Here is a 14,641-nt window from a genome sequence, read left to right as displayed (position 1 = left end):
GAAATAGGTATTTAAATAGCACATTACCACATTATTTAGGAGAAACAGGACAACTGATGTTGGTTTCTTTACTTTCCTGTAACTTAGTGGTTTGGAAAAAGGAGACTGCTAAAATAAGTACTAGATTTTGGCTTATGTACATGCTTGCTTAAGCACTGGGATCCATTTGATCGACTAAAATTTATTAAACAAGTGCTCCAGTATGGTCAAAGCACTGACTTGAGGATAAAACATTTTATACTTTGCTGTTAACAATCATGAAAACTGCTGTTAAATTATAAATCCACATGAATAATCCAATATATTTCATCATCATAATTATACATTTTAAAACATACACACATAACCTTTCAGTCACTAGTTGTTAATGTTGTTTTAGCACCAGGTTAGCTCTGATTAAAGGCATTCCATCTTTGACCATCCCATTTTTTTTATTTTTCAGGCAGCATATCCTGGACTACATTATCCAATGTGTCTTTAAAAAATAATAACAAAAAAGACAGGTAGGGTGTGAGATGAGGGCTTTAAAAAACATGAGATCCTTAAATCCTTAAAAATGTTTTAGCCCGAAGGCCACGGCCATGCTGGGGCACCACCGGCTGATGGTTACATTTGGAACATGTTATGGCCACACTTGGAATGATTTGAAAATGACTGGATGGGTATGGTTTGGCATGCTTAAAAAAAAAATAAAAGAAACAGACAGGATGGTCATGTTTGGAAGGCTTTCAAAAAAAAAAAGACAGGATAATCATTGTTGGAATGCTTTTAAAAGTTGGATTTATCATAGTCAGAACATGTTTAGAAAATGTGTATCTTTGCATATACATGTGCACATATGCACATCAAAATGTACAAATGCTGTGCATATACACACACACACTCACACACACATGCACACACACTCAAATATACATATATATACATATGTACATATATGTAGGTGTGTGTATATATATATGTGTGTGTGTGCATATATAAATATATATATATATATTATATCTATATATATATATAATGTCTATGTATATATATATATATATATATGTATGTATGTATGTATATGTGTATATATATATATGTGTATATATATATATATATATATATATATAGATATATATATATATATATATATAAATATATAAATGTATATATTGTATATATATGTATATGTATATATTATATATATGCATATATATACATATGTATTTACATTACATACATATATATGTATGCATGTACATATATATACATATATATATATATATACACACACATACAAACACACACACATACACACACACACACCACACACACATGCATAAATAAAAATCATGGGTGTTTTTTACATTCACATTTCCATATTTCGAAAGTCTCAGACAGAATTTATTGAGACAGATTTAAAAAAAAAATTAATGGCTACTCTTCATGTCACCAATCTTCATTTGTTTTGAAGCAATGTAATATTTCTCCTGGGCAAGACATGTTTACTCAAAAGATAGGAATTGGACACAACTTACATGACATCAAGGCAAAGCGATACGAATATATGCAGTTACACACATACACAACTGGTTTCTTTTTAGTTTCTGTTTAACAGATCCTCATACAAAGATTTCGCTGGCCTAGGGTTGTAGAGCAAGACAATTTCTGAAGGTGAAATGCAATGGAACTGAACATAACTGAACCCCAAAATATGTTATTGAGAAGCAAACTTTTTCACCACACGGCTATTAATGTATACATGCATGCATACATACACACATAAATATATATATACACCACACACACACACACACACACACACACACACACCATACACACACACACACTAATTCATACGTATATAAATATATGTTTGCATATATATACTACATATACTATACTTATATATATTTATGTATATATATATATTTATATATACATACACACATATCTATATAATATATATGATATATATACATATGTATATATATATATATATATATATATATATATACATATACCTACATATATATATACCTACATATATATGTATTTATATGCATACATACAAACGCACACACACACACATACACAAATATATATATATCATAACTTTGTTTGTGATATTCTGAATAAATATATAATAATATAATTTTGCTTACACTTTTTTTTTATTTTTATTATTCGTGTTAATCTTTAGTCAGAAACTGATTCAAAATTTGATTCCGCTTAATGATTGGTTTGCATGCTTTCAGAAAATAAACAGAATAGATAAATGAGGTTGATCAAGCCTGAATAAAATATAATAAGTCATTGAAAGATAAGATTTAAATTCAGGCTAGGTTTAAGTTGTGTAGAATATATATTTTTTTTCTATTTAAGATTTTATTGCAAAATAAAAATGTATAAAATGTATATAGATTTTTCACAATATGAAATTAACCCGGTAATATTATCTGCTATTTACCTTAGTCTTTAAATCAACTAATTCCCTATTTCAAAGAATTTATAAATTTGCCTTTCATTGAGGTTATATTTGAGTCGACTTTTGAATTTTTTATATGGCTTTTAAGAATAACTTTAATATAAAACTAGTTTGTTTCAACCCTTTAGAATTGGAATTTTTGAAAAGTTAAAATTTTCCATTATGTAGCTTGTTATTCTCTTTAAATGAAAAATTTTTCTGGTTGAAATACACCGAAAAATGGCGACACAGCAGTTAAAAAATCGTAAAAAATAGGGATTTTCATAGAAAAAAAGCACCTTTTTTATGTAAATAATTTTTGGTGTTAACATGGTCCGATTTGAATTTTATCTTCTACAGAATGAAGAGCAAGCCTTCTTCTATCATACTCTCAATTTTGGTCAACTTGCACCAAAGGGTCCCGGAGGAGATAGCGTTAGTTGAAGGCTACCAAACCTGCCACACACAGACAACTTCAGCTTTATATTTATAGAGATTTACTCATTAACTCACACGACACCCTTTATTTTCTAGTATCTCATGATTCTATAGCAGGGATTCTGAACCATTGTTTTATCTAGGGACTCCTTTGACTTCTATTCTATTCGGGTGGATCCTCATAGGAAGTAGTTTTATAGATGCAGCTATCAAAATTCTTATCTTGTTTATCACGCCTTCCCTTGTGTAGGTTGGACTATGTAAAACCTGAGAGGAAGTAACCTAGCTGTTTCTTACAATAAATACATTTGAAACAAAATTCTTTCATGGACCCTTAATGAACTACTGTGGAACCCGAAGCATGGAACAAACTGCCGGCATCAGTTGTTAGTTGTCGGAGCACTGCATCCTTCAAAACTTCCATGCTTTCTGAGATTCGCCAACACTACACCTGATTTTCTCCCCTCCATACACACACAAGCATGTATCTGACTCATACATTACATTACTGCATGTACTTTATATGCACTTTCTGACAAGTTGTGGTGCACCTGAGCACTGTATACAATAATTTCATTATTATTATTATTATTATTAGTTTGCTTGTGTGTAGCCCCAAAACTCTTACATTGGCCCCCAGGGATCATCTGGACCCCAGTCGAGAACCACTGTTCTACAGGATACAACAAAATAAGTGTAAATGAATTTTATGGTTTGGCTCTTTTGAAATGTTATTTTTTTATTTGTATTGTTTGTTTTCCTATTTATTAATGTATTTGTAAATAAACCGATTAAACCACACCTTATTCAGTTTTGAAAATATTGCACACCTGAGAAGAGTTGAAGTATGAACTTCGAAATGGTTGATTCTGTCACAGAACCAGTTTTCTACTAAAAAAAAATAATAAATTAAACAGCATGCTATAATATGAATAATGTTGTATTAACTGAACCGACAGACTGACAGATAGAAATTCCTTGGTTTTGTGGTATACCTCGACTGTCAGTGCCGCCTCGACTGCCAGCGCCGCCTTGACTGGCTTCCATGCCGGTGGCACGTAAAAAGCACCATCCGAATCGTGGCCGATGCCAGTACCGCCTCGACTGGCTTCCGTGCCAGTGGCACGTAAAATGCACCAATCCGACCGTGGTTGTTGCCAGCCTTGCCTGGCACCTGTGAAGGTGGCACGTAAAAAGCACCCACTACACTCACGGAGTGGTTGGCATTAGGAAGGGCATCCAGTTGTAGAAACATTGCCAGATCAGACTGGAGCCTGGTGCAGCCTTCTGGCTTCCCAGATCCCCGGTCGAACCGTCCAACCCATGCTAGCATGGAGAACGGACGTTAAACGATGATGATGATGGATATGTTCTGAGTTCAAATCCCCTACAAGAGTCAACTTTACATTTCATCCTTTTGATCGCATAAAATTCCTATATAAAGGAGAAATGAAATCAGTCATACTGTTCCACTTAAATATCTGACCTATACTAATTGTTAGAAGTTATTAGCATGTTTCTGAGAAGTGTGTATCCATATTGTAAACATCAATAATGTATTGGAAAGTATTTTCAATTAAGGAAACACAATTACCTCCCTTCTGTTCACTTTTTTCAAAAATAGAAAAAACGTTCTCAAGTATTACATAGATAACTTCACTATAAATGCGTTAAAGTGTATGTGTATTTGTGTGTGTATATGTACGTGTGTGAATGTGAGTTATATGGGGTTTAATTATTCATTTCCTTATGTCTGTCTCTATGCATGTATGAATGTTTGCATGTACATATATATGTCTGTGTTTCTATCTACCCTCTACCTATCTATCTTATGTATGTATGTATGTACATGCAATTACAAGCATGCATTTTTCTGTTTAAGTGTATATATATATATATACACACACACACACACACATACATGCATACCTACATACATACATACATACATACATACATACATACATACATATATACATACATACATACATCATCATCATTGTCGTTTACCGTCTGCTTTCCAGGTTTGCATGGGTTGGACGGTTTGACTGAGAACCGGCAAGCCAGGAGGCTGCACCAGGCTCCAATCTGATCTGACAGTGTTTCCACAGCTGGATGCCCTTCCTAGTGCTAACCACTCCAAGAGTGTAGTGGGTGTTTTTTACATGCCACCGGCATGGGTGGTGGGGCAGTCAGGCGGTACTGGCATTGACCACGCTGCATACATACATATATATGTGTGCGTGAGTGAATGTGTGTACATACAAATGCGGATGCAAAGACACACACACACAGAGGTAGATATGAAGGTGGCGAGCTGGCAGAAACGTTAGCATGCCGGATGAAATGCATAGAGGTATTTCGTCTATCGTTACGTTCTGAGTTCAAATTCCGCCAAGGTTGACTTTGCCTTTCATCCTTTCGGGGTCGATAAATTAAGTACCAGTTACGCACTGGGGTCGATGTAATCGACTTAATACCTATATCTGTCCTTGTTTGTCCCCTCTATGTTTAACCCCCTGTGGGTAATAAAGAAATAGGTATATATAACAGGCTTCTTTCAGTTTCCATCCACAAGATTCAGTCAAACATTTGGTCAGCCTGATGCGTTAGTAGAAGACACTTACTCACAATGCCATGCAGTGGGACTGAACCCAGAGTCATGTGGTTGGGAAAGAAGCTTCTTACCATACTGCAACACCTGTGCCTGTATGTATATTTATGTGATTATGCATACATGTTTGTATGTATGTGTATGCATATATGTACATACATATATATATATATATATATATATATATATATATATAAATAAAAAATAAATGTGCCCTTTTAAAGCCTAGCTAGGATCATGGGCCCGGTTTCCCGGTTTCCATGGTGTATGTGTTCCCCAGGTGGATGGGATGTCAGTCCATCGCAGCATTACTCATTTTTGCCAGTTGAGTGGACTGGAGCAACATGAAATGAAGTGTTTTGCTCAAGAACACAACGCATCGCCCGGTCCAGGAATCGAAACCACAATCTTACGATCATGATGCTGAAACCTTAACCACTAAGCCACGTGCCTCCACTCACACACAAACATATACATATATGTATATATATATATATATATATATATATATATATATATAATATATTATATATATATATATATATATATATATCTCCATCTATTTATCTATCTATCTCTTTCTCTCTCTCTCTCTCTTTATATATAGTATATATATAATATATATAGCTTAGCCAAAACAGAATAACTACCACACTTCAAAAAAAAAAACAAAAAAAAATAATAAGTACGTAAGCACCGAGGCCGATCTTTTCGCCTAAAACTCTTCATTGCGTTGTTCCAGAATGGTTGTAATTCAACGACTAGAACAAGTAAAAATATATACTTATAATAGTTTCCTTAAAATATCTATCTACCTTGCGTTTCCGCCGAGGTGGACTTTGCCTATCATCCTTTCGAGGTCGATAAATTAGGTACCAGCTAGAGTCGATCTAATCGACTGGCTCCCCTCCCCCCGCAAAAAAAAAAAATTTCAGGCATTTTGCCTAGAGTAGAAATCTCTACCCAGAGTAGAGAGTAGAAATCTCTGATTTTGCGTTCATTCACTAGAAACAACTTGCTCATTAACATTGCAACAGTTATCTCCCTTACACACTTCTATCCTTACAATACAGATACGACGACTGAAACACACACACACGCGCATGAAGATACTAAGAAATATCTCTACAGATATAATTTGCACGTGCGTGTCTGTGTGTGCGCGCGTGCCTTTGTGTGCAGGTGTACGTGCACCTGTGTGTGGTCTGTGTGGAAACATTGATGACTGATCCCATATGGCGAAGCTTCTGCCTTGAAGACTTTTTGCAGTTTTGCTGAGTTAGGAATATGTTTCATTAAATAAAAACATGCCATTCTTTATTTATCTATTGTATACACACACACAAACATATATATATATACACACACATTATATACACACATTATTTATATATATGCATTTATAGGTATATACACACACACATTTGCATATATATATATATATATATATATATTATATATATATATATATATGTATATATATACTCTTACTCTTTTACTCTTTTACTTGTTTCAGTCATTTGACTGTGGCCATGCTGGAGCACCGCCTTTAGTCGAACAAATCGACCCCAGGACTTATTCTTTGTAAGCCTAGTACTTATTCTATCGATCTCTTTGCCGAACTGCTAAGTAACGGGGACGTAAACACAACCAGCATCGGTTGTCAAGTGATGTTGGGTGGGGACAAACATATACACACACAAACATATACATATATATATATATATATATATATATATATATATATATACACGACGGGCTTCCTTCAGTTTCCATCTACCAAATCCACTCACAAGGCTTTGGTCGGTCCGAGGCTATAGTAGAAGACACTTGCCCAGGGTGCCACATAGTGGGACTGAACCCGGAACTATGTGGTTGGAAAACAAGCTACTTACACATACATACATATATATATATATATATATATATATATATATACCTGTGAAGGTGCGTGGTTTGGTGATTAAGGTATCTGGGTCACAATAATAAGGTTGTGAGTTCAGCTTCTGGCGATGCCTTGTGTCCTTGAGTAAGATTCTTTATTTCATGTTGTTCCAATCCTATCAGCTGGCAAAAGTGAGTAGTACTTGTATTTCAAAGGGCATATAATAAGCGTAAGAGTGGCTGTGTGGTAAGTAGCTTGCTTACCAACCATATGGTTTTGGGTTCTGTCCCACTACATGGCACCTTGGGCAAGTGTCTTCTACTATAGTCTCGGGCTGACCAAAGCCTTGTGAGTGGTTTTGGTAGGCGGAAACTGAAAGATGTGTGTGAATATGTTTGTGTGTCTGTGTTTGTCGCCCCACTAACATTGCTTGACAACCGATGCTGGTGTGTTTACGTCCCTGTAACTTAGCGGTTCGGTGAAAGAGACCGACAAAATAAGTACTAGGCTTACAAAGAATATGTTCTGGGGTCGATTTGCTTGACTAAAGGCGGTGCTCCAGCTTGGCCACAGTCAAATAACTGAAACAAGTAAAAGAGGTAAAGAGTAGATAATATATATAATATAATATATATATATATATATATATATATATATATAGATATGCGACCTCTATGATGTTCTCCTTTTGGAAATCTTGGTCCTTTTGTCTGAAGCAATTGTCTGAGAATATGAAATATAAACTTATTCCCTTTTCACATCGAGTCCACTTCATTTAGTTCATTTGATGAAATTTATTAAACTCTATTTAATAAATTAAGTCTGATGTTGATTGTCTTCCCTTCTCTGGATCTTTCCTTCTCCTATGTTTCCGATGAAGAGCTCCACTCGAAACGTTAAACCCTCCTTCTTTCCTTCTTTCCTGAGCGTCCAATAATTCTATATTTGTTCCAAGTCCTCGCGTTGTTGTGTTTTTTTTGTGCTTTCTTGTTTGGATAACAATTATATATATATATATATATATATATGTATATATGCATGCATGTGTGTGTGTGTGTGTGTGTGCCACATAAAATGCACAGGTGATGGTGCCTTGTAAAAAGCATCTAGTACACTTTGTAAAGTGGTTGGCACAGGAAGGTCATCAAGCCATAGAAACCATTTCAAAACAGTCAAAGGAGCCAAGCTTGGCCCTTGAGCTTGCCAGCTCCCATCAAACCATCAAACCCATGTCAGCATGGAATACAAACATTAAATGATGATGCTGATGACGACGACCAAGATGTGTGTAAGAAGGGCTTTCACACAGATTTTTTTTCCCCAAATGTGTTTATTTTGTCTCTTAAATCCAATTTGCAAATTTAATGACTGGCACCTGTGCCAGAGGAGCACTAAGAGCACCATCCGACCATAATCGCTGCCAGAGTAGCTGACTGGCTTCTATGTTGGTGGCATCTAAAAAGCACCATTCAAATGTGATCATTTCCAGCATCATCTTACTGGCACTTGTGATGGTGGAATATGAAAAATATTCGAGCAAGGTCGTTGCCAGTGCCGCTGGACTGGATCCTGTGCAGGTGGCATGTAAAAAACACCACTTGAGCATGGTCGTTGCCAGTACCACCTGACTGGCCCTCATGCCGGTGGCACATAAATCCACCCACTACGCTCTCAGAGTGGTTGGCATTAGGAAGGGCATCCAGCTGTAGAAACTCTGCCAGATCAGATTGGAGCCTGGTACAGCAATCTGGTTTGCCAGACCTCAGTCAAATCGCCCAACCCATGCTAGCATGGAAAGCGAACGTTAAACGATGATGATGATGATGTTGGACACAGATATATTTAAAGGCAGTGTGTTACATATCCCAGTGACCCAATAATTACAGGTATAAACCTGGGCTTGTAATCTGGATAGAGCAGTTGTAGATTCCTCAGTGTAGATATTTTGTTTTTTGCTGATCTTTAGATTTATGTTAACTTCTGATTTGACAGCTGATATGTATGTATGCATGCATGCATGCATGTATGTATGTATGTATGTATGTATGTATGCAAGTATGTATGCATGTATATGCTACACTTTATTCAGAAGGAAGTGGTAATCTGTGCCTAAGTATTCCCTGGCCCTCCGAAACTGTTGAAACGGATGCAATTTAAGTTCATTTTTAATTCCAGCTTATTAGAAAAACATGGTGGGAAAAAACGTAAGAACTGGAATGATACTCCGAAAGGTTATTGCTTTTACCGTTTTAGGGCAGGAGGATTTAGCATAGAGGTTGATGCAGGGTTATGAGAATTAGAGATATTGTAGTAGTGATGAGAGGAGCAGCAGAGTGAATAGAGTATTGAATAGATGCCCTAGACAATTGGCCAGTCCTAATGATCAGAATCTCTTATGATAGCAAAGAATACAGAGCATTTATGGGTCAAATGTTGTTATTAGTTTAACCCCAGGTCAACTGTAACTGTATATATGTACGTGTGTGTATGTATATATATGTATATATATATATATATATATATATATATGCACATACATATATATGTGTGTGTGAGTGTGAAGGTGCAATGGCCCAGTGGTTAGGGCAGCAGACTTGCAGTTGTAGGATCGCAGTTTCGATTCCCAGACCAGGCATTGTGAGTGTTTATTGAGTAAAAACATTTAAAGCTCCACGAGGCTCCGGCAGGGTGTGGTGGCGATCCCTGCTGTACTTGTTTGCCACAGCTTTCTCTCACTCTCTCTTCTGTTGGCCTTCTCACATAGCTAACGAGGTGAAACAATGCAAAGCGCATTGTGACCAGCGATGTGTAGCAACATCTGATAGCCTGGTCGGTCACGGTGATATATATATATATATATATATATTTAAAAGAGTCTTTAACTCTTATTTCTAGCAGTACATATGCTTTGGCACCTTCAGTCACATTGCCAGTGGAATAAACTACATTTAGTGATGAAAGAAAAATTTTTTATGGTATTTTATTGGACTTAGCTGTTGATATACATACATACATGCATACATACATATATATATATATATATATATATATACACACACACACACACACACACACACATATATATATATATTATATATATATATATATAATATAATATATATATTAATACATAATAGTTATGGGAAAGAATATGGTTAATCAGAAATTCTCTGACAATGTTAAGGTTTGCACTTAGAAGTGTTCAAGTGGAACTTGAGACAAAAGATAAGAATATATGATATGAAGAAACATAAGACCAGGTAATTTAATCTGTGAACATGACTACGATTTCAAATGAATTTCAAGAACGGCTCTATACATGACACATTAAAAATATATAGATACATAGACATTTTTTTTAAAAAATCTATAAACAAGTAAATATATTAAAAAAATATATATGTAAGATAAAAGATTAAAAAAAATTTTAGAATTAGACATAAATATATTAAAACATACATGTATACATAAATATGTTGAAGAAGGTTAGAAGTAGTGATGAAATCGAAATAAAAGATACTAGGAGGAAATAAATTAAAAGTCAGGATAGCTAAAAATTGTTAAATTAGGGTACCAATGATCATTTCTAGATTTCTGGTAAAAATAAGGGGATATAATACCCATTATTTAGCAATTCCTCCTTCTTCAGGGCAATAGGTTTAAAAATTTGCAAGTTGACAATGACTAACTAGTACTAGAGGCATGGGTGGAAAAAGAAACAGAATTAAATATATTCCAATATATGTATATATATATATATTCCAATATATATATATTCTATATATTCTCTCTTGCTGAACCACTAAGTGATGGGGATATAAACACACCAGCATCGGTTGGCAAGTGATGTTGGGGGGACAAATATAGATACACAAAAATATACATTATGTATGCATATATATATATATATATATATATATATATATACGACAGGCTTCTTTCAGTTTTCGTCTGCCAAATCCACTCACAAGGCTTTGGGTGGCCCAAGGCTATAGTAGAAGAAACTTGCCCAAGGTGCCACACAGTGGGACTGAACCCGGAACCATGTGGTTGGTAAGCAAGCTACTTAGCACACTGCCACTCCTGCGCCTATGTATATATATATGTGTGTGTGTGTGTGTGTGTGTGCGTGTGTGTGTGTGTGTACTAACAAACTAAGGAAATGAATATCCTTCAAAGGAGTATGGGTAAAACATCTAATTCACATTACAGACAATGTAGATATTTATTCTTTATATATATATATGTATATGGATATATATGTGTGTGTATATATGTGTGTGTGTGTGTATGTATGTATGTATGTGCATATATCATCATCATCATCATCATCATTTAATATTCTTCTTTCCATGCTGGCATGGATTAGATGGTTTGAATGGGACCTGGTAAGCCAGAGAGTTGCACCAGGTTCCAATCTGATTTGGCATGTGTTTCTACAGCTGGATGCCCTTCCTAATGCCAACCACTCCGAGAGCGTAATGGGTGCTTTTTATATGTCATTTGCTTGAGTGCTTTTATGTGCCACCGGCATGAGTGCCAGTTACTTGATATTGGTATCGGTCATGATTATGATTTCACTTGGCTTGACGAGTTTTCTCATGCATAACATATCACCAAAGGTCTCAGTCACTTCGCATCACCTCCATGAGGCCCAGCACTCAAAGATCATGCTTCACTACCTCGTCCTATATCTTCCACAGATTCCTTCCACAGTTAGAGATTGGCACTTTATACAGCTGTCCTCATCCATACACATCACATGGCCATACCAGCACACTCATCTCTCTTGCACACACACACACACACACATACATGTATATATGTATATATATATATATATATAGGCGCAGGAGTGGCTGTGTGGTAAGTAGCTTGCTAACCAACCACATGGTTCCGGGTTCAGTTCCACTGTGTGACATCTTGGGCAAGTGTCTTCTGCTATAGCCCCAGGCCGACCAATGCCTTGTGAGTGGATTTGGTAGACGGAAACTGTCGTATTTGTATATATATATATAAGTGTGTGTGTATATGTTTGTGTGTCTGTGTTTGTCCCCTAGCATCGCTTGACAACCGATGGCTGTGTGTTTACGTCCCCGTCACTTAGCAGTTCGGCAAAAGAGAACCGATAGAATAAGTACTGGGCTTACAAAGAATAAGTCCCGGGAGGTCGATTTGCTCGACTAAAGGCGGTGCTCCAGCATGGCGCAGTCAAATGACTGAAACAAGTAAAAGAGTAAAAGAGTATATATATATATATAATACACGTGTGTGTGTGTGTAATGTATGTTTATTGCATTGGTAGAACTCATTGAAGCTCTTTCTTAAACTGTATTTGAACTTAGACTGCATTTTCAAATTTCCAGAAGTATTTTAGGATAAATTTTCTTTATTCAAGTCTGTCTATCTTTTGTATTTCTTATGGGTTAAATCCAAGCAGAAATCAGAATTAAATAAGTTATTAGCTGTTAAAATGTTGCAGGGATTTTTTTTTCCTGGAACAATCTGTACATATATATTTATACATATATAAATATACATGTGGGTGTGTGTACGAGTGTGTATATGTATGTAATTATCTATACATATGTTTGTGTGTGCATGTATATATGTATATATTATATATATATATATATATATATATATATATATATATATATATATATACATACATATATATATATTCATATATATATAATGTATATATATATAATATATATATATATATTATATTATATATTATATATATATAAACGCAACATACATGCATATATTTCTGAATTTATTACCTATAAAGCTAATATAAATTTGTATCCTCTGCTTTACATACTGAGTTTGTATCTCTCATTTCTACTACCCAACTTACACACACACACACACACACACACACAGACACAACTTTTTCCTTAGATTTATTCTCTCCCCGAAAATCTGTTCTTCATTGTCATTTTAGACAACTGCAATAACTTATATAGTCATATCCACACCCTAATTATTCCATACATTGAGGAGCCAGGCATTAGAACTCTTACAAATAAACATACATTATCTATCTATCTATCTAGATATACATAATATGTATATACTATATACATTATATATATACATATATACATATATACATATATATACATATATATATATATATATATATTAATATATATATATATAATATTATATATATACATACATATATATATATATATATATATATATATATAATATATATCTATATATATATGTATGTATATATATAGTATTTTGTATATATATTACTACCTCTAACAGATATTGTTCGGGCATGTGTCTGAGATGTTATCAAGAATGATGGTGTATGGGTTGCGATGAACAATTCAGCAGAGAAATGTCGATTTCATGTAAATATTAACAAGGCTGTCCATGTGCCAATGTGGGGGTTCTGTGGCATGATACATAGCATCCCTTCAAAACCAATTCCTGATGAATTTCGTTGATAAAATGGGATTTTTAGTGTGTTGACACTCTGGAATGTTTTGCATGATTTAATATCATATCTTTAAATTAAAGGAACTGACTGAATAAGTAAATGTCTTCCGACTAAGACATATGAAATATATCTACATGTATTTGCACACACACAGACATGCATTCATACACATGCATATATTCAAATATATGCACATTTACACAAGCCCATAAATACACACAGATCAATATACACATAGAAATAAATACACACACACACACACACACAGACACTTAGACACAAACACATACCCACACACACATACGCACACACATATATATTCATCACAAGAGAACCATCATACACACACACACACACATACACACATATGCATGCACACATAGACATGCACTTATACACATGCATACATTCAAATATATGCACATTTACAGAAGCCTGTAAATATGCACATATATTTATACACACACACACACCACATCTATATACACACAGAAATAAATACACACATATCTATACACACACGTACACACACACACATACGCACACACATATATATTCATCACAAAAGAAGCCATCATACACACACACAAACACATAACCACACACACATACACACACACATATATATTCATCACAAGAGAATCCATCACACACACACACAAAAATACACACAGACATGCTCTCATACATATACATACATTCAAATATATGCACATTTACACAAGCCTGTACATACGCACATATATGTATACACACACACACATCTATATATATATAGAAATAAATACA

At 34.8% G+C, this 14,641-nt stretch overlaps 1 protein-coding gene across 5 annotated transcripts in view; it reads left to right on the top strand.

The window, feature by feature from the left end:
* The window catches only part of LOC115218740 (protocadherin gamma-A11-like), a 335,456-nt gene that overhangs the window by 90,720 nt on the left and 230,095 nt on the right, over positions 1–14,641 (top strand). The window contains exons 2-3 of one of the 5 annotated variants that reach the window (XR_003882269.2): positions 443–537; positions 602–784. The exons of the other annotated variants lie outside the window; for them this stretch is intronic. The gene's annotated coding sequence lies outside the window, so the exon portion shown is untranslated. Of the gene's footprint in view, positions 1–442; positions 538–601; positions 785–14,641 lie in introns of those variants that run through there. 5 annotated transcript variants of the gene reach the window in all.

Source organism: Octopus sinensis, linkage group LG14 (genome assembly GCF_006345805.1).
Source record: "Octopus sinensis linkage group LG14, ASM634580v1, whole genome shotgun sequence".
Taxonomy (NCBI): domain Eukaryota; kingdom Metazoa; phylum Mollusca; class Cephalopoda; order Octopoda; family Octopodidae; genus Octopus; species Octopus sinensis.
The sequence above is the reverse complement of the archived record's forward strand: the minus strand, read 5'-3'. Positions and strand labels throughout refer to the sequence as shown.